Source organism: Vulpes lagopus, chromosome 5, assembly GCF_018345385.1.
Source record: "Vulpes lagopus strain Blue_001 chromosome 5, ASM1834538v1, whole genome shotgun sequence".
Lineage (NCBI taxonomy): Eukaryota > Metazoa > Chordata > Mammalia > Carnivora > Canidae > Vulpes > Vulpes lagopus.
Genome location: NC_054828.1, coordinates 50550641 through 50576435, shown reverse-complemented (window position 1 = coordinate 50576435; position 25795 = coordinate 50550641). Strand labels below are relative to the sequence as shown.

The 25795-nt window shown below is 39.6% G+C and overlaps 1 long non-coding RNA gene across 1 annotated transcript in view; it reads left to right on the top strand.

Moving 5' to 3' along the window:
* The window catches only part of LOC121491449, a 123252-nt gene extending 98254 nt beyond the window's left edge, over positions 1–24998 (top strand). The window contains exons 5-7 of the long non-coding RNA XR_005987985.1: positions 6669–6760; positions 10750–10809; positions 24952–24998. This is a non-coding gene — a long non-coding RNA (uncharacterized LOC121491449). The remainder of the gene's footprint in view (positions 1–6668; positions 6761–10749; positions 10810–24951) is intronic.
* Positions 24999–25795: the final 797 nt, after the last annotated feature.

Genomic DNA, 25795 nt, shown 5'->3' with positions numbered 1-25795 from the left:
CTTTCCCACTGCTTCAGTCTTCAGGCACTCGGGAAGCTATTAAGGGGTCATGTGCTTTGGAACGAAGCAGTCGTCTACTAGTCCAGCGTTGTCCAACAGAACTCTCTACGGTGATAGATCTATGACTGAGACTGGGAAACTGAGCTCTTAATTTTAATTGATTTTTATTTAAATTACCACACATGGCTAATGGTATCATGTTGGACAGCACAGCATGAGTTGGTGTTTCCTGGGCACTTCTACTGTTTCCCACTTCTCCCATGAGTATTTTGGGGTGAATGCTCTTTCTCTGAACATGGCAGCTGCCTCTGTTGGGAACCTCCCATTCTCCGGTACCACTGCTTCTTCTAGGGACTGCTGCCAACTCTGAGCAGAATCCACTACTCCCACCAGGTATGGCCACTGCTACCGACATCTCTCTGCAGTTGTGCCCTTGGAGTGAGGAAGGCAAATCCCCGAAGAGTATGTATATTGTGCCCCAGTATATTGTAGAAATTTTAGAGAAACAGCCATGTCTCAATTTTTACTTTCAGTTATTTACAGCTTCCACACAAGTGCATAGAATGACAAATACCAGTACATTAGCTTTACTTCTCTCAATCAACTTCGAGGTTGGTTTTCAGTTTGCCTTCTCGCCAGATCCCCTTCCCTTTGGGATGAGTTTACTTTCAAAGAGCTCTACAGTACATAAGACACATAAATTTGAGCAAGTTCAAAACGTTGACAAATTAAAATACCAGTTTAGGTACAGATAAGGTGGTGTGATAAACCCAAGTTACCTCATTTAACCCTTACAGCAAAAATGCCTCCCTTAGGTGACAGAAGAAAAAAATGAGACCCTGAGACTTTAAATTTGTCAGAGGTCCCCCAGCTTTATATATGGTTGAACAAGACTCAAATTTAGGTCTGAGGTCGTGATTCACATCAAATCCAGTGTCTTCCCGTATACAACAAACTGCCCTTCTATTAAGAGCCTATTGCACAAAGAGAAGAGAATTTATATTTACATGAGAAGTTCATGCATATAATATACTGACTTGAAATTTAAGTACATTGAAATTTTTTTTATTTTTTAAATTAAAAAAAAGATTTTATGTATTTATTCATGAGAGACACACAGAGAGAGGCAGAGATACAGGCAGAGGGAGCAGCAGGCTCCATTCAAGGAGCCCGATGTGGGACTTGATCCCGGGACCTCAGGATCATGCCCTGAACTGAAGGCAGACACTTAACCGCTGAGCCACCCGGGCATTCCAGAAACATTTTTTAAAAGAACATATATTTAAGAATGACTAGTGAATCTCAAACAGTGGGTTAGTGCATAATTACAAATTGTTGTTTTCAAATTAGATGCTCTTTTGAACTGGGATTTCATGTTTCAAACCAGTTTTAGATGCACATGCTAGATCAGATATCAGAAACTTATATTAGCGGATGTTTGGAATGACTACAACCAAGTCCACGTGGTCGTGGTGACTAATCTTAATGTATTGTTGGATCCTACTGACTAGTATCTTGTTGAGAATTTTTGCCTCTGTGTTCATCAGGGATATTGGTCTATAATTCTCCTTTTTGATGGGGTCTTTGTCTGGCTTTAGAATCAAGGTGATGCTAGCCTCATAGAACAAGTTTGGAAGTATTCCGTCCCTTTCTATCCTTGGAACAGCTTTAGTAGAATAGGTATTATTTCTTCTTTAAACATTTGACAGAATTCCCCTGGGAAGCCATCTGGCCCTGGACTTTTGTGTTTTGGGAGGTTTTTGATGACTACTTCAATTTCCTCCCTGATTATCGGCCTGTTCAGGTTTTCTATTTCTTCCTGTTCCAGTTTTGGTAACTTGTGGTTTTCCAGAAATGCATCCATTTCTTCCATATTACCTAATTTGTTGGCATATAGATGCTCATAATATGTTTTAAAAATCATTTGTATTTCCTTGGTATTGGTTGTGATCTCTCCTCTTTCATTCATGATTTTGCTAATTTGAGTCTTCTCTTTTCTTTTTAATAAGGCTGGCTAATTGTTTATCTATCTTATTAATTCTTTCGAAGAACCAACTCTTGGTGTTGTTTATCTGTTCTACAGTTCTTCTGGTCTCTATTTCATTGAGTTCTGCTTGAATCTTTATTATCTTCCTTCTTCTGCCTGGTGTAGGTTTTACTTGCTGTTCTTTCTCCAATTCCTTTAAGTACGAGGTTAGCTTGTGTATTTGAATTCCTTCCAATTTTTTGAGGGAGGCTTGTATTGCAATGTATTTCCCTCTTAGGACTGATTTTGCTGTATTCCAAAGATTCTGAATGTTTATATATTCATTTTCATTAGTTTCCATGAATCATTTTAATTCCTCTCTAATTTCCTGGTTGACCCATTTATCTTTTAGTAGGATGCTCTTTAACCTCCATGTGTTTGAGTTTCTTCCAAATTTCGTCTTGTGATTGAGTTCTAATTTCAAAGCATTGTGGTCTGAAAATAGGCAGGGGATAATCCCAATCTATTGGTATTAGTTGAGACCTGATTTGTGACCCAGTATGTGGTCTATTCTGGAGAAAGTTCCATGTGCACTTGAGAAGAATGCATATTCAGCTGCGTTTGGATGGAAAGTTCTGTATATACCTATGAAATCCATCTGGTCCAGTGTATCATTTAAGACCCTTGTTTCTTTGATGATGTTGTGCTTAGAATATCTATCATTTGCAGAAAGTGCCATGTATAAGTCTCCTACTATTAGTGTATTATTATCTAAATATGTCTTTACTTTGGTTATTAATTGATTGATATACTTGGCAGCCCCCACATTAGGTGCATAAATATTCATGATTGTTAGGTCCTCTTTGGATAGACCTTTTAAGTATGATATAGTATCCCTCTTCATCTCTTACTACAGTCTTTGGGGTAAACTTTAATTTATCTGACATGAGGATTGCTACTCCAGCTTTCTTTTGAGGACCATTTGAATAGTAAATGGTTCTCCACCCTTTCATTTTCAGCTCTTGGTGTCCTTAGGTCTAAAATAAGTCTCTTGTAGACAGCATATAGATGGGCCTTGTTTTTTTTTTTTTTTATCCAGTCTGAAACCTTGCATCTTTTGATGGGATCATTAAGCCCATTCACGTTCAGAGTTACTATTGAAATATATGAATTTAGTGTCATCATAATACCTAATCAGTCCTTGTTTTTGTGGATTATTTCTTTGGGCTTCCTCTCTCTTTTACAGGGTTCCCCTTAATATCTCTTGCAGAGCTGGTTTGGTGGTCACATGTTCTTTCAGTTTCTGCCTATCTTGGAAGCTCTTTATCTCTCCTTCTATTCTGAATGAGAGCCTTGCTGGATAAAGTATTCTTGGCTGCATGTTCTTCTCACTTAGGACCCCGAATATATCCGGCCAGCCTGTTCTGGCCTGCCAGGTCTCTGTGGAGAGGTCTGCTGTTAATCTAATATATCTCCCCATATAAATTAGGGATCTCTTGTCTCTTGCTGCTTTAAGGATTTTCTCTTTGTCTTTGGAATTTGCAAGTTTCACTATTAAATATCAAGGTGTTGAATGGTTTTTATTGATTTTTTTTGGTGGGGGGAACTTCTCTATCTCCTGAATCTGAATGCCTGTTTCCCTCCCCAAATTATGAAAGTTCTCAGTTATGATTTGTTCAAATATACCTTGTGGTCCTCTCCCTCTCTCAGCCTCTTGTGGAACCCCAATTATACATTGATTCTTCCTTCTCAGGCTGTCATTTCTTTCCCTTAGCCTTTCCTCATGGTCTCCTAATTGTTTTCCTCTTTTTTCCTCAGCTTCCTTCCTTACCATCAGCTTGTCTTCTATGTTGCCCACTCTTTCTTCCACCTCACTAACCCTAGCACTTAGAATATCCAGTTTGGATTGCATCTCATTTAATTTATTTTTAATTTCGGCCTGATTAGATCTAAATTCTTCTAGAGAACAAAGTCTCTAGAGTCCTTTATGCTTTTTTCCAGAGCCACCAGTAGCTTTATAATTGTGCTTCTGAATTGGCTTTCTGACATCGAATTGAAATCCATATTCTGTAACTCTGTGGCAGAGAGTACTGTTTCTGATTCTTTCTTTTGTGGTGAATTCTTTCTTCTAGCCATTTTGTTCAGTGCAGAGTGGCTGTATGAGCGGGCTGAGTCAAGAATATCAACCACAACCTAAGTAAATTCCACCCTAGATGATTCTGGTGGGGTCAGAGACCAGAAAATGAAAAAGAAGATCAGAACAACATAAACCAAAAGGACCACTAAAGTGTAAAACAGATTTTAAAAAATAAAGTAGTAATAAATAAAAGAGCAAAAAACCCCAAGAAGAAGAAAAAAGAAAAAGAATAAAAGAAAAAAAAGTAAAGGGGAAAAAGAGAAAAAAGAAAAGAAAAGGGCGGGACTGGGGGTGGTGGTGGTGCAGAAGTTGTAGTGGAGAGAGAATGTAGTCTACCTGAGGAATCCTCTTGGTTCTGAGTATATTTTGTTCTGTATGTTAGAAGATGCTCAATCCCAAATTTATATAAACCAGCAATACTTGTAGAGAACCCCAACATTGACCACCTAAACATAAACAAGATAAAAGAGGGGGGTAGAATGGGAATGAAGTGAGAATATAATCTCAGAATGAACCAGCATGGTATGCCACTTGGTTCTGGTGCTGGTCATGGTTTAGAAGGTATTAACTTCCACCATTCTAGAACAAAACGAGGCAGAGGAAACAAAAAACACAAAAGAGAAACCCATATCTCCTATATCTCCCAAAATTGAATTGAATGTGTTGAAGGGAATCCAGAAGTGAGAAATAGACCTAAGACATGTAATTGTCAAAAAGGAAAACACTTAAAAATGAAGAGCTGGTAACATATTGTAGTTACGGTGGGAAAAGAGAAAAAATATTGGAAATTTTTAGTTTGATATATAAAAGAGTTGTAATGGACAAAGGAAAAAAAATTCAAAAAGGGGGCTACCGTACCCTCTAGGTCTACATGGTATTTTCACTGGATCCTGGAATTTTCCAGCACTGCTCAGTCAAGAACTTGCTCTCTTCCTGTCCTTCCAGCTGGTCTCCTGGGGGAGCATCTGCTGTGCTGATTCTCATATGGGTGCACCTGGGGAGATGCCCCACACACACCAGGTGCCCAGCTCAGTGGGAGCTGTTTGCCCTGTGAGGCCTCTGTTCCCTAGCTGCCCCCTCTCCCAGGCACAGGGTGAACAAGGAAGAACAACCACACTGGTGGGGGCCAGGTCTGCAGCTCTGGAGTCAGCTCCCCCAGTAACCACAGTTCCCAGTCCACACTGGCCTGGATGCTCCCAGGGTGAAGGCGGTGATCTACACAGCTCACTGTAGCCCAGTGGCAGGAGTGTCCTCACTGCCCTGTGCCCTCCTCAGCTCCACCCATCCCAGGGGGACTGCAGGATCCTGGCCTGTGTCCCCTGGTGCCCTGGGGTCCGGGGCCTGCACTACTTTAATCATACTCCCAAGGCCTCAGCTCCCAAAGGTAGTAGGGTGCAGCTCCCCTGGAGCACCCCCGACCACCAGCTTCTCCCCAGGGCCCCCCCCCCAGGGCACACTCCAGCCCTTTACAGTTCTCAGCCAAAGTGTGTAGGGTGCTCTCCCCGGGGCACCCCTCCTCTCCTAGTGACCCCGGGAACCTGGAGGCGCCCCTCCCCTCCTGCAGTCCTGCCCGGTCGGTTCCCCTGCTGAGCACTCTTTCTTCAGGAAGATTCCAGCGTGGATGTTGGAAGTTCCCACCGGGGGTGGAGGGGGTGCTCCCGGCCCCCAGGCTCCCAGTGCTCCCTTAGCCCCAGCTCCTGGGGTCCCTCCCCCACTGGATTTATTTATTTATTTATTTATTTATTTATTTATTTATTTATAATTTTTTCTGCCCTCCTGCCTTGCTAGAAGCAAAAACTTCTCTCCCTGTAGTAATCCAGCTGTTCTCTCTTTATTTTTTATTTATTATTTTTTTACATAGTTTTTTTAATTGGAGTTCAATTTGCCAACATATAGCATAACACCCAGTGCTCTTCCCATCAAGTGCCCCCCTCAGTGCCCGTCTCTCTTTAAATCTCAGGTGGGATTGGTAGGTGCCCAGAGGCTTTGAGAGCCGGGTAGTAAGTTGGTGGGGCCGGGCGCTGAGGACCTTACTCTTCGGCCACCTTGTCCCTTCCCTTCAAAGCTTTAGTTATTTCACCTACTGATGATCTTGCAAAGCTGGAGACTTAGCTAGGAAGATGTGATTCCCAGAGGGCAGATAATTTGTTGCGTCCCTTCCACGATCTTTTCATCCACTATCTTGTTCTCTTTGTTTTCATCATATATTCCAAACATATTACAGTTTGGGCAACAAATGTATATTTTCCTGTTTTTTTTTTTTTTGGTTTAAATACTTTCAGATGCTTTGAAAAATAATGCGACATCACACACAGAATTCCTCACCCTGCCATTGGCACTTTCGGTATATGCATTTTTGATAATAAGTCACGTAGCATCCTGCCATTATATAACCTGCCCACTGCAGAACTCAGTGGTGGAAGTAAAATGCTTCTGCATAATCAAATGTTATTTAATAAGTGATATTACCTAAGGCCGCCCCTTTGGTGTGAAACCCTTTTATTTGACGTGGGGACAAAAGAACTTCCGAGTGTCACCCCTGGCATATTTGCTTCTCCCTTGCAGGCCTAGCTGGGTTTTCTGTGCTGGCAAGCGAGGTCTAACATGGAATATCCAGAAATCACACTGCAGTTCCACCATTCTTGATGTCCTCCCAGGTGAGCTGCTGGGCTTCGTGCTCATGCTTCTAAAGCAAGCAAACTTTAAGCTAATTACGTGCTAGTGTAGTCTCCCTTGCTGAATTTTGGCAGGTTGCTTCTGTAAATTATGAAAAATAAATGTGAAATATGCAGATGTCTTTTGTTTGAAGCAGATGTTTGGTCCGTCTTGCCAGAATCCAATCAGCTGTTCCCTTGGGGCCCTTCTCTCCACAACATTATCCCAGAGCAGCTTAGAAACATGAAGGGGCGATCAGAATAGCACTTCACAGGCCTTGGAGGAAGCTTCTGGACTTAGAGGTCTTTGTTAAGGAGAAATAAAAATGGAAATATCTCAACCCACAAGACTGAAACAATCAGATCGTTTCTGGTGAAAGACGCTGGATGCAGAACACTTTTATCTGGTGATGCTAAATAGAATTGGGAAAGGGCGGGTTCGTTGTTGTCATGATATTCTCTGAGGACCTACCTTCCAGTCCACCATCTTGGTCATTTATGGCAATACTCTGAGCTGTCGCAGTCACAAAATTGCTGCCAATGCTGCTCACACTACGGTCCAGTGTTTCCTCACACAGAGGTCTCACTTTAGACAATAGATTCTTGGATACTTGGCCATTTGGCCATGTGACCAGTTGATTAAGTTTTAAGCAACAATACAGAATAATCCAATCCAGAATAGTTCAACGACGATGCAAACTGCCTGCCACGCCGTCGCAGCCTGACCATTCTCCTGAGGACCGCTGTTCACGGACACCCAACTAATGCGGTGAAACTGATGACCAACCCTGAGCCATACAGAATAATTCAGTGCATCCTTTATCGATGTATGGCCAGATGGCAGGATAATGAAAATGTTTAGGGCCACATATTCCATTTTGAAGATGAAATCATTTTGCTCACTGATTCAATGAATCTATCCTACTGGGCTCTACTTCTGTGAAATCTGGGTAAGGAAGGCTTACAGTAAAATATTTGCCTGGGTAATATTTATTTGTATATATAAGTATATATATGTATATAAGAATATATTTATATATAGCATATGTTATTTGTCTAGGTAAATAAATATATCCATAGGCAAATAATATATGTAAATATTACCTAGGCAAATAGTAGATATATATATATTTTTTTTCTTAAATAAGTCTTTAAGCAGCATTAGTATTTCATAGTACATTGTATATGTATTTAGTATTTTGTATTAGTATTTTGTATTAGGTTTTGTATTATCGCAGCTGTCCATCAGCTTTTGCTCTCACGCAGTCTAATAAATAAAAAAAAAAAAATAGAAACTGGGCTCCATGGAGGAAAAAACTGTAGAGCTGGTCACATTTGAGATTGCATATGGTGGGTGTCTTAAGTGACACTTGGATCTAGGCGATAGAGATACGCACTAATTCCAGGCTCTGCTGAGCGCTGCTATGTGACTTTGGACAAGTTACTTACTCTTCCTAGCCTCAGCTTCCTCATCTGTGAGGACATCTACCACAGAGAACTTGTTTAATGAGACAATGTAAGCCAAGCACTTAGGCACACTGTTGCCTGTGTCTGACACACAGCTCAGGGAAAATGAAGCCAAAGCTCAGGAATGAAGCGCTAATGCTGTAACTTACCTATTCACTTTCTACCACTCCTCAGTGAGGGTTTATTTTGTGTGTGCACACACATATGTATTTATATATTTATTTATTTTTACTCATGCACATTTTTAGTACCATAGTTGAGCATACTTCTGCTGCTTCTCTTCACGGCAGAAGCAAGGATCCCCGTGCCAACATGTTCTGCTCCACCATAGATATTGTGTAGGAAGCTGTACGATGCCTGTAATCTCCCCTGACTTTTCTTATTGGGACTAACTTCTTTAAATTTCTTCTGTGAGTCCCATTTCCAACACTCTCTCTTTTCCGAATTTACTTCAGAATTCCAAGTTCTTCTTTAAAATTTTGTGGTTTTCTAAAGGATCTGATTTATATGAGTATAATGAAAGACTTAATACCTAGCTAGTATTTATTGAGCACCAACTATGAGCCAAGCACCCAAACTACTGATTATGAATAAGATAAACATCCTCTGGGATGAAGTGGTTACTCATAACTAGGAAATACCTCGCAGCCTGATCCACCATTCATGATTTCCAGAATCATGTACTATGCCTTGTGTTAGCTACAGCATTGTAGAGTAGATGTGCATTTTATTTCTTACTTCTGGAATTTTTGTGCTTTCCAAGAACATTTTGCCATGTGTATAAGAGCAATACAACTGATTAATAAGTAAAAATTTTGATCAAATAGTAGATTATTATGTTCTTCCTGACATCAAGTAAAATTAATGTTACTCTAGCAACATATGGATATACCCTTACTGTGCTTTTCTATTACAAAGCACTTTGCCATCTGTACTGAAAAAAATTTATGTTCTGAATCTATTTATCAAGCCACCTAAAAGAATGGGATATGAGGAAATAATAAAATAAGAAAGAAATAAAAGATAGATATGGCCTGTGTCTTAGGCCTATTAATATTAAATTGATGATATAAAATCTACAGACTGAAAATAATAATAATTTATGTAGTTAAAAATAGTATTTTCATACAGTTCACATAAAAATGGATGAGTAATAGTGCTCATCTTATTCTGTCATTTGGGGATTAAATGAGATAAATATGCAAGAATTTTATAAACCCGGAGAAGTATGCAATTATTAGGTAACATATTGCCAGCTCTACAAACCACATAGACAGGTTTTCTCATTCTTCTTTGACATAAAAGAAACTGAGTCTCAGGCAAATAGAACAACCTATCTAAGCCCATAGAGATAACAAGCCTTAGGGCTTAAATGTGAGTCTAGATCTACTGACTCTCGATTGAACCTTTTCTCACTATATCTCTAACTCTCAAATGATTTATGAATAATTAAAAAGCTACATAACAATAAGACCATATTAATGAAATATAGACTTGATATATAAGTGTTTGAGGAACATAAAGAAAACAAGCATAATCAGAAAGGCTTCCTGAGAGAGGCAATAGGTTTTGAAGGAGCTGGAGCTGGATCAGTCTGTATATTGTATATACTGTATGTACTGTAGCCTCCAAACTCCTCTCTTTGCTTCTGGCTTCCTTTCTAAGTTAGGCTTATAATTCAAAATGATTTTCACGACTTTGAAAATATTTGACCTCTCTTCCAGTGTTCATTGTCCCCCCAAGACCAGTTTTCATGTCCTGAGGAGGTGTGCCCAGCCTGAGGGGCAATCTCGAGTGAAACAGAGATGGGGGCACACCCGAGAGCAGCTGTGACAGTTTTCCTCATCCACCATACAGGGGGTCATTCCAGCTAGTGACCCAAGGCTAAAAGATACAATAACTAACCCCCTGAGAAAGTCAATGCTCAATTTCTCAACCAATTTTTAATTGGAATTTTTCTTGGGGAAAATAGAAAGTTCTAAAAAGGACTGATCATGTCAACAACAATAATCATATAATAATTCTTTATAGATCTACATCCAGAGTTAAAGGGAGTATATTTTAAAGACATCACTAAAGCATTTATCTAGCTTTAACTGCCTCATCAAAGAATATTATTTTTTAAAAAGAAGCCTCATAAAGATGTATGAATATATAGACCTGTGATTATTCAAAAAAATTGTACAAATCAAAATAAATTTGCTGGAGCAATTTAAAATAATTAACCTTTGACAAACCTCCCTCTCTGGTAATGGAATAGTAACTATATGAATAAAAGATAAGTCGTGACATTCAATGAATTACAATATTCATCCCATAAATTACTTGATATAATAGCTCTATAGTCTACATTTTTATAACACTAAAATGTCCCAAACACTAAAGAACCCATTCATTTCCAGTGTGTGCTTTGCAAATGGGTTGGGTAATTTCTTTTGCCTTCTTTGGGTATCCTTTAATTAAGTCTTTGCTATTATTTTTTCCCCCAAATATCCCTTGTTTCCGCCTGTCAACCATTGCTGCAGTTACAGACACCTGGAAAAATCGAGACTTGTGCTCACCATCCGAGCATCTCTGGAAAATGAGTGAGTGTGAACCCAATTTGTTGTGCTGGGTGGGACGGTTAAGGGTCGGCATTACTATATGGCTGATGGCCACGTTTAAGGCTCTGGTGGTCCAGTCCCTTGTGCAGACTATGGGCCCTTTGGGCAAAGTGCTTCTGTCTCCACTTCCAGTAATCTGTCCTGCCAGGTAAACTGAAGCCATCTTTGACCCCATAAAGGTAATTAGAGACCACAGCATGAAATATCAGTGCTTAATAATGATAACTAGAAGGTGTTCATTGGCACATACAAACCTCAGGATGGCAGGATGGCGGTAAAATGCCCAACATTTTTGGTCCTAAATGTGTTGCTATTTTAAACAAAGAAAGGAAACCGATGGCAATAAGATATCTCCTGAGACATGGATGCTTCTCTGGCTCCCCATTTTACCCATTAAGGACAAGATTTGCTAGTCCTCTAGCCGTAACCGACTAGTTTTCTTTCACAGTTTAAAGTCGTCGGCGAGGGTAAGGTGAGCAAAATGAACCAAAACGAACCAAAATGAACCACTGGTTTCCAATTCAACTAGAATACCTTCTTGGTGTCTTTCTAAGACATTCTACATCACAGCAGAATGTGTCTACCCTAACACATTGTTTAAGATTTCTTTATTCTTGATCTTCTAATCATGATCTGGACTCAGTTATACCATCATGAAGTAGACACCATTTATTGAACACTTACTCTGTATCAGGTATTGGGTCAAGTCCCACAAATGTATTTTCTTATTCATTCTTTCCACAACGTCTAAGGTAGATTCTAGTTTTATTCCCATTTTGCGCGAGAAAATTGAAGCTTAGAGTTCTCAGTGATTTGCTTAATTTAACATTATGCATTTAACTATTACACTGTACTTCTCCAGACGAACCATGCTGTCTGGCTTCCCAAACTCAGGATCTCTTCACAGACATGGTTATCTTTGTTTCTTGACGCTAATATCAGTGAGCCAGAGTTGCAGCTGTAGGTGATGGCAGGTACAACTCGAGAACTGGAGCTTATTTGCCTCCCTTTTTATCCAAAAGTCACAGAAGCAGGTGGGTGGGGTTCATGCTATTTCCAGACTCTAAGTAAGTACTGACGAACCATTCTCAAAGAAATGATGCAGAGTGCCCTTTGCTGTGGTGTCTTTTGGGCAAGATACGGATTTGAGCCAAAATGCCTTCTGTTTCTCTGTCAGATGTACAAAAATAAAGGATATATGGAAAATAAAACAGGTCACGAATTCACAGCCAAAACGTTTGTTCTTAGTTTGGGGGCTAGATAGAATTGTGTCTGTGTAGTTGGACATTTATTTTTTCCTACTTAAAAAAAAAAAATCCAGAGTGATTTTTTTTTTCTGATATTTTTGGAGTCTCCTCCTCCTCCTTCTCCCTCCTCCTCCTCCTCCTTCTCTTCAGCCACTATTTCTGAGCCTGGAAGTTAGGACTCATTGAATGATTAGGAATATATAGATGAAGATGGAGGACATAGAAATCTGGTGAAGGGACCACCTATTAATCTGTCAGCTACAAATGATTTTCATGGGTTGTCTATTAACATTCCAAGAAAATAGTTCTGCAGATGTCTCTGGAGGAAACACTGCTCTTGCCCCACCATTTCTTTGTTACCAGTTGAAAAGTTGGAGCTCAGAGAAGTTAAGAATTTTACCCAGCTTTGCACTGCAAGTTGACTCTCTTATCTCCTAGTTCAGCATTCATTCAACACATATTATGAAACATTTACTATGTGCCAGGAACTGAATAAATTCAATTTGCTGTGTATCCAAACTTAGATTTTAGGAAAGAAAAAAAAAAACGTGTATCTTAATACCATGAAGGAATGTTCTGTTTCCTTTTTCATCTGTTATGTATTTGCCCATTCTCTAGTTTCTGATGCTTAATGTTTCCTTATTAATAATCTACAGAATGCTGTAATAGGTCTAGGGTAGAAAGAACATTTTAGACTGCAGTGACTTAAAAAGAAAGGACTGTTTAGCACAAAGATCCCCACCTTTTTTTTTTTTTTTTTGAGAGCATGCTATTTTACATTTCTTAGTGTGTGTTTTTTTTTTTTTAAGACAGTTGAGTGGAGCCAAAAGTGAAAATCCTATTAAGCTGAATTTCCTTCTTTTTAGTATGACCCACAGTAAGACATACATTGTTACTCAGCATATGTGTGTACCTGTAAATGCATATACATACAAAGAGGTACACATCTAAATAGACAGTTGACCCTTGTGTTTGCTTTGGCAGCACATGTACTAAAATAGACAGTTGACCCTTGAACAACGTATGTTTGAGTTGTACAGCTCCACTTATACACGGATTTTTTACAGTACGGTACTCTGTGTGTATTTTCCTTATAATTTTCTTAACATTCTAATTTCTCTAGCTTACTTCATTATAAGAATGTAGTACATAATACATATAACATGCAAAATACGTGTTAATCGCCTGTTTATGTTATTGATAAGGCTTCCTTCCAGTCGACAGTAGGCTATTAGTAGTTAAGTTTTGGGGGAATCAAAAGCCATACTCAGATTTTTCAACCACGCGCAAGGGTTGGCACCCCTAAACCCTGTGTTGTTCAAGGGTCAGTTGTAATTGAAACATGAAAACTTTCATGAAATAATACTCTCGTATGATATAATAAAAATAACATATTTTACACCAAATGTGACCTTACTATTATTTAAACGCTACAAGATGTGTCACACAGTCTATTCTACTTCATATTTTTTTTAAAGCTAAACAAAGTTCAATAAATTAACCAAAGCAATTTGGGCAAATGTTTCAATTCTCTATTTAATTTTGCTTGTAAAAATACCAAAAGGTCAGGTGGCCAGTGATTTTTGTCTGGTTCAGCCCTTGATCACAGTTGGAGTCATTTGCCATTCAACTGCGAAGGGTACAATGGGAAATCTGCCCCCAATTTCTCTTCAGCCTTTAGATTTCCTGAAATCTAATCATATGAGCTACCTAGCGCCATGTCTCAACCTCCCTGAACTTTCATCACACATGTTGAATGGGGGAGGGGAGGCCTGTGTGACTCTCATGATCTTTTCCAGCTTCAAAGGTCTGTGATAATTTTCATGTGAAACCTGGGTACCTGTGAAAATAAAGTTGCCTCGAATGTATTCAATGGATAAAGTAAGAATTTCTAGAACCAAAAGTATATTCTGTTTGAAGTCTCTCTAAAATGTTGACAGATGTGAAAGGGAACATTATCAAATGCTTAGTTTTACAGTTTTACATTTGCATTCAGATCTGCTGTTTTATTGGGGGCATTTTTTATAAAACAAAAATGTATGACTGCTGTTCTTAGAATTCTCCTGCTTCTGCAATGCATTTAATTAGCTAAAGTGCTGGATACTTACGTGCACTTTGGTTTTTGAGAGGTTTAGCTGTTGTTGGGTTTAGGGAATCCCAGGAAGAAAGAGGTTCAGGTTTTCAAGCTATTAGGACTGTTAGTGCTTCCAGCTGGGTGAGGGAATCCCGGTGGCCCCAGCGCTAGCACCATTGGCTCTTCTGCAGTCGTCAGGGGCATGGATATGGCGTTTAGCTAAGTTTAGTAGAAGTAATCCAGGTAACAGCCTGCAATGATACTACCTTTATTGCTTAGGTAGCTCACTGGCCAAAAAAAGGTGAATTGTTTTTATAGTTTCTTCGTACATGGCTGGGTGAACATTTGACCCTTGAATCTTTAGATCAGTAAACCCCATGAATCAACTGAGGTAGCACTCAGGGACATGGAGCGCTCGTGAACCTGGCAGAGAGAGTTTGGCAATCACTGAAAGCTTGGGAAATCTTTATTCTTCTAGTCCTAAAGCAAGCGAACCAAAGTTTTTGTCCAATTGATTTTACATAGAACAGAGCCAATTCTATCTACATTTACAGTGAGGATTGCCATGTGGCCTGGGATCGTTATTTGGCTGAGCATGACCTGTGTGTAGTTGCACCATTGGCATCCTGCGCCAAACATAACCAGCAGCTTGTGAGGTGCAATAAGGGGCGTCGGTTACATAAGTGGAATAGTTCATTCCATTCGGCCAAGAAAGTCTGTGTGTCTGTCTTTTTTTTTATTTTATTTTATTATTTTTTTTTCTGTCTTTTTTTTAAAAAAAAAAAAAAGGACTTGAAAAAAAGTCCTTGAAGAAAGGACTTGCCCCAGCCTGTTGGCTAAGCCTCCTTTTCCACTAGACAGTGATTAGATTCTGGAAAGAATATCATCTACCCTTCAGTGCTGCTGTGAATGATAGAGATAGCACACACCTAGCACAGTGCCGCCTTATAGACATGCTTATAAAATGATGGTTATTTTAACCTTTGTGACAGGGCTTCTGTGCCCCACCAAGTACTCTTCTTCACTTCTGAATGGACATTTTCTTTCTTTCCTCTATTGTGCACGTAATAATAATAATAATTGTAGATATTTACAACATTCAGAAATGCACCCAAAAAAGGATAAAATAAGTATAATCTATGCAGACAAGAAACAAAACGCTCTCATTAATATTTTAGTATATGGTTTTCCTTTAAATGTGGCTCCATTTGAAATGCCCTTCTCTAAGATGGAAGGACAGCACTTATTTGATGCCAATAAAAGGGACACTATATTCACCCTTTGTATAAGATCTGACCTAGTTCATCTGACCCACATAAAAGTTTTTTTTTTTTTTTTGTAATTCAATTCTACCTTCTTCATCTCTGGCCAAGAAAAATGAGAAATAAAATTTCTGGATTCAGTCTTCAGATCACACTAAGTCAAGTAGGTAAGTAGCAGAGCAGAAATAACTGGTGGGGAAAACATTTTTGGTGTTGTTATTTGCGGCATAATTCCTGATAGCCTGAATTGCAGACCTAGGATAGAGCTGGGGTAAAGGTGGGGAAGGAGTTGAGGGAGGGCAGAGAGAGGTAGGGAAAGGGAAAGAGGACAGGGGAGGTGTTTAGCTTTCATTTGCAAGCGTGATACCCGCTGCTTTGTTTATGGATTTGATGCTATTCATACAGTCTTTGCAATATTAATTTTTAATTTATGATGCTCATTAGGAGACACTTAAAACAGAACAATTATCATTTATCTTGATATATTATTTACTAGGACTGACTGTCATGGTTAGGGGCCCATGATTAGTGAGAGGGGCATCCAGAAGAGCTTCTAAAAGGTGCTGGGGTAAAAGAATAGGAGCTTAGGAAGCGGTTGTCAAAACCCAAGACCCAAAGTTCTGATGTCAATGCGAAAGCCACACAATCCCTAATCAAGACTCAGGAGGCCCCCTCCAAGACAAGCCTGGAACAGTACTTAATGAAACTGCAGGATTATATTAATGAGACTCTCTGTTAGGCCACCAGCTCATCAATTATTCATCCAGCTGCATTCCTGATACTTTGCTGTCTTCCTCCTCTTTTTGCGTTGGTGTGATTACTTTTTTTAACCCTCGATTTCCTTACCTGGAGTGTAAACAAAGCCTCCTGTTCTATAGTTTCCTTTTCTTCTGCTTAAACAGCATCTCCTTTCAGTTCTCATCCGAGATGTCACATATGATGATGGAAGTCTACTAGAGGGAAGTCTAACTCTGGAGTCTCAGGGAATTAGGGCACCTCTGACTTTGCACTTCTCTAATACTTTAGGCCTGTCTCCAACAGGGTGCTTATCACATTGTGTTATAATCATCTGTTTGTGTGTGCCTCTACCCCCACAAGACTGCGAATTCTTAGAGACAGAGCTTACATCGTATTTAGCTTTGTATTTTCAATTCCCAACACAATGCCTGACACATGACACTGAATGAATGAGTGAATGAATGCATGAATGAATGAATTATGGGTACTTGATCATGCCTAATATTCACTAATATCCAGCCCTACCCATTTATAATCAAGCAGACTGGGAGGTGGAGGCCTGAGTACTACCTGCATGTTTCACAGGAAAATAAAACAAAACTTTACATTTACAATCAGGTTCATGTAGGTGAAGGTGTGTCTGTGGGCTGGAGACAAAGTACCCGAGTCTGTTTGGTACTCAGCTCTACATATACTTATTCGTTTCTTTTAGAAATTACTTATTAAAATTGGGCGTAGTTTTAGGAACAAATTTTTGTTGTAGTAGGGCTGACTGTCGTGGTCTAGACGGCTAGATGATTGTGGTCTAGACGGATAGATGATTGTGAGGACGATTTCAGTGAGCTTTCACAGTAAACACCCCTGAGGCTAGAGTGGGCTTTGGAGCAGGACAGAGGCCAAGGGCTGGGACTTAGACCCAGAGTCTATTATTTGTTTCACTTACTCAAGGTCAACAAGAAAACCAAGCAAGCGAGTTCCTATTCCTCAGGAGGTAGGATGTTGGAGAGGGTGTAACACGGACCCAAGTCATTACCTCATGCAGTAAGGATTGGAATTACTTCCCTTTGTCTTGGACAGGGGGGATGATGGGGAATAGAGGCAGGTTGACAAACCAAAGGAAAGGCAGAGACGGGTGCGAGGAATTGTTTGATATTCCACCCCAACCAGCTATAATACTCAAAAAGCCACGTCGGCTGGCATGTAAGATCACACCTCACTGCCTCAGCCACACTCTCTGCAATGTGTCTGCCCTCTGCCGCCAAGTAAACTTTCCCAAATGCCATGTCACTGCCCCCCACCTCCCCCAAGCATCTGTCGTGGCCTTCTGATGCAAAAACAAACAAAAACAAACACAACCAAGCAAAAGAACAAATACTAGAAAAAAAAAGGCAAGGATACAAATTCTCTGAAAGAATAAAAAGAAACGAGAAGACATGGATGTAAATCTTCAGTTTTGTCAAGGTAGATAGATTGCAAAGCCAAAGGCAGGTAGTGACTTTGGCCAAATGGATTCTAATTTGTTACATCTCAAGGAGTCACTACTCTACAGAGTTATATGTAGTGAAAGATTGTCTGGAAGTTCTTTCCATAGATTTCAATAATCTCTCCATAGATCATCAGTGTGCCGGGCTGAGAATGGGTTATGAGCTCTTGTTCTTCTTTCTCCTTAAGGCACATGGGTGGGCTTGATCTGCTGGGGTCTTCAGACTGGTTGCCCCGGACTAAGAGAAATCGTACTCATTCATCCTTAGTCGATGGATTTGAAGATGTACATCTTTTTCCCCATTTAACATTTCCGAAATCCAAATGTTTTTCCTTATCGATATTTTACAATTGCTTTTGGCCAGGTGGGAGTGATGAGGTAGTTGTCATAGTCTGCACATAAATTTAATGAGGTAGTTTTCATACCTTGCACATAGACTCACTAAACCTGGTTGCAGCTGTTCATATTGTCCTAACTTTAACTGAGGGGGGGTACGTCATTGGACTGCTTACACTGAGTTGAGTTTCCCCCAAAATGTCTTCATTAAAATACATTATGATTCAACATTGAAGCAAAAAAAAGTTATTGTGTGCACAGAACGGCATGGAAACAGAGATGTGGATGTAAATGTGACTTTGTTGAAGCAAAATATGCCATAGGAAGGACGAACAGTCAAATGCTTTATGAGTCTGAGGAAAGGAAGATGCCCAGCAACAGATGAGACATATCAGAAGCCAAGCTCTGCTATTACAGGTGGGAGAGATTATTCTTTTCTTTCTTAGTGGCACATAAAATAATGGTATATCTTTGGGTGGCTAGATTTTCAGCTTCTGGCCTGTTCTGTGTGTGCCATGATATGAACCCCATAGAGAAGAATGGCTTTAAGTTCCTGGATTTTGGGGTTTTCTCCACGCCAGCTTTCTGGTAAAGAAATAATTTCAATTCAACTTAACAACTTTAAAATTATTAGAATAAAAGTATTGATTGTATTCAAAAAGAGCAAACTTGGCATTCATTTACCTCTGTTATATGTTATTTTCTATCTAATTTCAGTTTAGCTTCACATGATAAAGATGCAATTGAACTGTGACCCCTAAAGCAGGGATTCACATAAGCAGTGGGCTCTGGGTCCCCCATTGTTATTCCCATTGGGAACAGTGGGAAGTGTCCAGAGAGTTAGAGGTAATAGGCTCTTTCTGTATTATCTGTGGTATTTATATGACACACCCCAAATGGACTGCATGTGATTAAAAAGAGTACAGCCTCTCTTATTTTTGAAGGTGTAATTAGAGGCTGGCCCCCTACTATCATTGACCTCTTCATCAAAACAATGTGGGTCATTCTGAAAATATAACTCTAGGATATGAATTACAAAATCAAATCATTATATGTAGAAATTATATCAGATAATTTAGTTCAGTTCTTTCATGTTACAAATGAGTAATCCAAAGCCCAAATGACTTGGCCTCCTGGGATCTCAGTTTGTTCAGGGCAGTAACTGGGTCTTTGGCACTTGATGGGGGGTCCTGCTACCATCACACACACACTTCTTACAGGGCAAATTTTCATATAAACAAAATGTAGAACTGTTTCTGTCCTTGGTTATGCATGAAACTTTATTACATTTAATTCTTCTACTAAATCCTTGTCCTGTTAGCATTGATGAACATTTATTGAGGTTTTTCATTGGTTAGGGACTTATTAATCCAGAGTTTAACAGACAACTATGTCCCAGAAGTTTTTCCTTTTCGGTAATTATAACGTTGGTGATTTTCACCCTCTATTCTCTATTCTTATTTCTATTTTCCCAATTAAAGTGCAGAAATCTGGAAGAACATAAATCTGGAAAAATGCATGCTACAGTCTGTAAAAATGCACCAACATAACTGTATCCAAAAGGGTGGAGATGGGGCGAAGGAGGTAGCAATAGTCATTACCTCTCCTGCCTACTCTGCTCCTTACAGTAGAGTTGACATCATTTACACGGGCCTGTTAACCAAATAAATACCTTCTGGATGGAGTGATCCACTGTTCTGGTTTTAGGATAGGACTTTTAAGGGCATATGAAAAAGAACAGAGATGGCTTGTCAATATATCTTAGTATACAGCAAAATGAGGTCTACCCTGCCTTTTAAAAAATATTTTAAAAAATATTTTGCTGCAGATGAGACTTCCAAACCAAAATTGAAAGGAAGTTATTCATAGTGTGTGTGTGTTTGTAGATTTATGAGTGTACATGACATAATATGTGTGCATGCACATGTATTCCTATGAATTTAATATAACAAAGATTTTTATTCCTTCATAAGGGATCTTAAAGTCTAAGGAGAAGACCATTATCTTATTTCTCCACAAACGTCTCAATTAAGTATCTCTCTTCTCCATATAGAACCTTACATTTCCTTGAATAGTTGTCCTAAGGATGAACTTCATCTTGGTCTTGTGGTTTATCTGGAGCAAGTGTCAAGTATTTCAAATTAAAAAAAAGAAAAAAAAGAAGGTAACAAAGAACTTTAAGCCAAGACTATAAGAAGGAAGAAGGAAAAAGGGAAAAGAAGAGCCTTTCTTCCCCAGAATCAAATGAAGGGGGCATGATATAATAATCTGAGGGCGTTTGAAAAATCACATTTGAAAGCCTGGTACCTGGACAGGTGACACATGATGAATATTGAAATCTATGGCCCGAACCACCATAAAAAGAAAGAGTATATATATTATAAATCTTTCTCTTGACAATCTATGGACAGACAGAGGCTATTACAGTGAATAATCCATTCCATAAAAAAAGAGTATATGCAAACTTCCATTCAAAATAGTACCTTATTTTACTTAACTCTACCTATTACTATTTTATAACACGAGGAGCTTTGCTAATTTTTTTTCCTCAAAGGTGTTTCCTTGTTTTAAAAATACCTTTGGGGAAATAATTCAAAGCATATGGGATTCAGTGTTGCCATGGAATGTACATAGAAGAAGAGGTGAAGTATGATGGTCAGTCCCTACCAGGGACTCACAGGGTAACTTAGGGAACCATAGACAGTGGTGGGCGGTCCTGGGTCTGTGTGTCCCCGACTGTGAGGGGGTGGCTAAGTTCATTGCTGTCATCACTTTTAGCTTTAACCTTCTGTGGTTCATTTGCTTATCTTGCATTATAAAATCAGTGTGGAAGCTTTAGCTGTTCGATCATAAGAGCAAATTTTAGTTAAAGAATGTGAAATCTCCTCCCCCTGAAAATCCTTTTCTGGCCTCAATTACCAGCACATACACTTGCTAAGAAATAAAATTTGTCAATTCTTATTTCTAATCGCTAGCAGGGCATTATATTTTCAAAATGCCATTTGTGATCATTCCCCCTCAATACGGTGAAGCATCCGAGTTGAATGTCAGCCTCGGCTTTCTTCCCTTAGCCCTCGTGTCTTAGTCATTTAAAGAACAATGCTTTTGAGTAACAGAGTTACTCTTTCCTCCTGATTTCTTTTTCTGACAAAATTCAGTTTCCTGGGTGGCTTCTTGGGGGAAAATTCAATCATGAGATGTACTGTAGAAGAGGGCACCATGCTACTTTTAATATTAGCCCCTTTTAATCTGGGTAAGGTCATCGAAGTTTTCTGATTTTTGCCTAGGGAGAACTTTCCCCTTATTTTGTAATTGACTTTATCCCTTTTTTTCATTTATTTCCCTGTCTCCTGGTTGTAGCATCTTCTCCCTGGAGTCTCAGGTTAGAAGTTTTCCCTTTTGTGAAACCATGACAGGTGCCTAATTGAATGATGAATGTCCCTTTATTACTCTGTAATTGAACTGCCAGCTTTTTGATTGGTTTGTAGAGATGCTCCCCCCCTCATCAAGCACTGCAGGGGGCTTGGTAGTTGGCAGTCTGGTCCTACACTCCATCTGTCTAATCCCATCTAGCCCCCACTTGCTTTTTGGGGGGTGGTGATAGAGGTAGGGAGTGAGGGGGAGGGGAGTCATAATAAATTATGCTAATTTGATGTGGCTCTGACAATGAGAAGATCGTATTGTTCCATGCATCTTGGGGGTAAATGCTTCAAGACATTTTGTCGTCATGGGTGCCTAGCCTGACAGGACCACGATGAAGATTAATGGGCCTCACCTGAGTGACAGAACAGGGGATTGTGGGGAAGAGAGGGTCATTCATCATACTCTGACAGGTGTCATTCAATCCGACAGCAGCTCCACCGTCACCCGGCTAGCAGTTCCATTTTTCTGCCAGTTAAGCAAGGAGTTTAATAACATCCCCAGAATTAAAACTCATTCTTTGTAGCAGGTCTGACAGCTGAAAATAAGAAAATCAATTCTTCACATGTTATAGCACAGTTAACTGACTGGGGCTTTGACTCTAATTTAGTCTTTGGGCTGCATTTCAAGCAAAGAGCTTTTTGTAAGACATCATCTATTAAAATTTATCCACAGTGCTAACTTTGGTGGTGGTGTTATTGTGGGCGCATTAAAGATTCAGGCTTTCATAGCCAGTGTCCTTTTATTCACTGCGTGTTGAAATGTATCCCCACAGTAGCTGGGTCTCTTCCGCTCCATCCTCATTAGCAATGTTTACTGCTTCTCTCTTCATTAATATTGATCCCCTCCCCAATTACCGGCAACAACAAGACAGACACTAATTTGGAACATTTGGTGTCATTAAACTGTTTGGAATTCAGGTTTCAGGAATCTTGGAAAGCAGAGAAGATGGTTCAAAGATAAGAAAGGGAGTTAAACTTTGGGGTTGTAGGGTTGGCCTGATGAATGATGATTCTCATCAACGTAGAGAACAGTAGACTATAAAACATGGCTCTGGATTGCTTTAACTTGTCTTCTCCTCCTGGAGGAGGAGTCTCTTCATCCACCTCCATGAATCTGGGCTGTCTGAGCCTGTCACTTGTTTTGGCCAATGGGATATAGTGATGCTGTGTAACTTTGGAGACAGGGGCTCAAGAGCTCTACATCTTCTTCCACTCATTGTGAAAGTGAGCCACCATGTACGATGTCAGTTCACCATGCTGTGAGGAAGCCCAAGCTAGCTACATGGAGAAAGAGAGACTACACAGAAATGCACTGAGGTGCTAGACATGTACATGAAGAGTTTTTGGACCTTTCAGTCTTTCTCAGCTGCCAGCTGCATACAGCCATCTGTCTTGGATGGTCCCAACCCCAGCTAATGCCATATGGAACAGAAAAACTGCCCTAATGAGCACTGTCCAAATTTCTGGCCCACAGAAGTGTGACCAAATGAAGTGGTTGTACTTTAAAGCCATTAACTTTGGAGATGGTTTGTTATAACGCAATGGAGAGCTGAAATAGAGAAGGTGAGATGATAGGGGCACAGTGCGAGGGAACTGGGTACACTCCTGTTTTCTGTAACCCAGGTTTAGAATCCTGTTAGTTTGAGGGGAACATTTTTCCCTTCAAAGGCTCCTTGGTTGAGTATCTTTGCCTTCTCATGTTGTGTACTCCTCCTACAACCCTCTTCTCCTTTAGGACAGGACAGTCTTTCAGTACATTTTCCTGGGTTGAGAGAAGTTGTGTAATTGGCTGAAGAGGACTTGTCACATTTATTTCTCTGCTTCTTAGTTCCTTCCATTCCCATTTTATACAGCTAAGGTCAAAAAAGGACTCTTTGAAAAAAAATTCTGAAATTGGATATTTAATCCATGGCTTCCCACTAAGCATGATTAAAGGGTTGTGCATTATATGCAGTGATTAAGTTAACCAGATTACTGATCAATGTCACAGGATGCTGTATACACGTATACACAAAGTACATAGAGATAATTATTTTCTTGTGAATCATCTCTTTCTGTTCTCAATAGTAATCAGATTAGCGGAAGACATTGGTAAAATAATCTATTGGGGCATCAAAACAGAAAAAGTATCATATCTCTGTTGCTTACAAGGAGCCAGACACCATAACTGCAACTCTTTACATTTCTGAGTAATAATCTTGGAAAGACCTGGGACAAAAATGTGGGGTGTGGGATAGCTGTCTGTTTAAAGAGAAATTCTATAAAGGCACATCCTAAAAGCACACAGAGGGCATGCAATAGCTATTTTGAATTTCCCAAATTCACGTATCATGCCTATTCATTATAGCAGAACATCGGAAGCTTGGGAAGAGGAGATGAATTCAGAGGGTAGTAGCATCTTGAGAAAGATCTTAAGCCTATAGTTAATTCCAGGGAAAGAAGAAAACTGAAGATCACTGTGGCAATTTTTATTATAATGATTTACACCACAGAGCTTTTCCTTTCCTTGAGGCCATCCTTCAAAACAAACCTCTGAACGTCAGAATTGGGATCATGATACAATGTCTTTGAAACCAGTAAAAATTACTTGAAGTGTCTTAAAATGAGGCCACTATGGCTGAGGCCATATTTGCTAGACTGTTGCTGTGACCTTGAGTGGACGGTCTGTATTGGCATTGCCTTCTTAAGAATTTGCACTGTCCTTAATTTCAAATTGCCTGGAAAACTCACATGCCTGTTCAGAGTCAGTCTCTTTCAATCACCATACAATTACAGTCCAGCTAGGTGATTTGAAAGCATCTCCGTAAGCAACTGCCATATTTTTTCCTATTTCAGATTTTGCTACTGTGTTTCAACATTGATATCATAAAGGAACCCCAACCTAATACTCCACCCCTAGTATTAAAGAGTGGATCCCCTAGGGTTCATTATGTCCTCCCACTGGGCCTGAAACCAAGAATTAATTACAAAAACAAATTTTTGGCACCTAGAATGATAGGTTCTTTTTAGAGCATCTGGGATGATGCTCCAATACAAAGTATACTATATTCATTGATAGCTTATAAGCTCGTAGAGAGTCTGGCACATAATAAGTGCTCAAAAAAATGATTGTAAATAAGTATTAACAAGCCAATCCATAATTATCATCTGCTTACTGCTATTGCAGGTAGGAGTTTGCATATATGGAAAAGGCACATTTGCTAACTTCTAAAGATGTTGTTGAGGCTAGCAAGGCAGTTTTGTATATGGACCAGCCATCGCTGCGAGATAGAAAAAATAGTCAATAAAACCCACTGCTCTGAATCTTTGAATTTCTTGGATCCATAATGAAGTAGCAGACTTTACCATCCAAGTGAAATTTTGCAGGTAGAACTTTGAATTAAGAGTCAGAAGACTTGGATTCTTGTCATGTAGGCTTCACTGCTTATGAGGTAACTTTGGGCAAGTCACCTCACATGTCTAAACACCAATTTTCTTACTTATAAAACTGAATTATGGACACCTGGGTAGCTCATTCAGCTAAGTGTCTGACTCTTGGTTTTTTTTTTTTTATTTATGATAGTCACAGAGAGAGAGAGAGAGAGGCAGAGACACAGGCGGAGGAAGAAGCAGGCTCCATGCACCGGGAGCCCGACGTGGGATTCGATCCCGGGTCTCCAGGATCACGCCCTGGGCCAAAGGCAGGCGCCAAACCGCTGCGCCACCCAGGGATCCCAGTGTCTGACTCTTGATCTCAGCTCAGGTCTTGATCTCAGGATCATGAGTTCAAGCCCTGCAGTGGGCTCTACACTGGGCATGGAGCCTACTTATGTGGAATATAAGAAACAGTGCAGAGGATCATAGGAAGCAAACTGAGGGTTTCTGGAAAGGAGGTAGGTGGAGGGATGGGTAACTGGGTGATGGGCATTAAGGAGGGCATGTGATGTGATGAGCACTGGGTGTTATATAAGACTGATGAATGACTGAACTCTACATCTGAAACTATGATGTTAGCTAATTGAATTTATATAAAACAAAACAAAAAACAAAGAACTGATCTAGTCTCTAGTCCTCCTACCCAAGGGATCATCTTACATGATGTATATTAAAACAGCCAAATCTTAAGTTAACCGTATGCCCACTACCCTCATCATCCTGCTGTCCCCAAACCAATAAGTCAAAACTTATTTAAATAGTTTTATATTGTGACTTTAACTCCAAACATTATATGTTTAAAAATCTTTAAAATAGTCATCTAGTAGCTCCTGAATTACATAAGTAGCTATATCAAACCTTGTTTTTTCTCTAGTGCAGACAACATTTCTGCGTAAACACACATCCTATGGTATCTTTGCATATGCTACAAATGCTTCTCAACAGTAGAAAGCAAAATGTATACATGGGTTTTGTACACGATAAAGCACAAA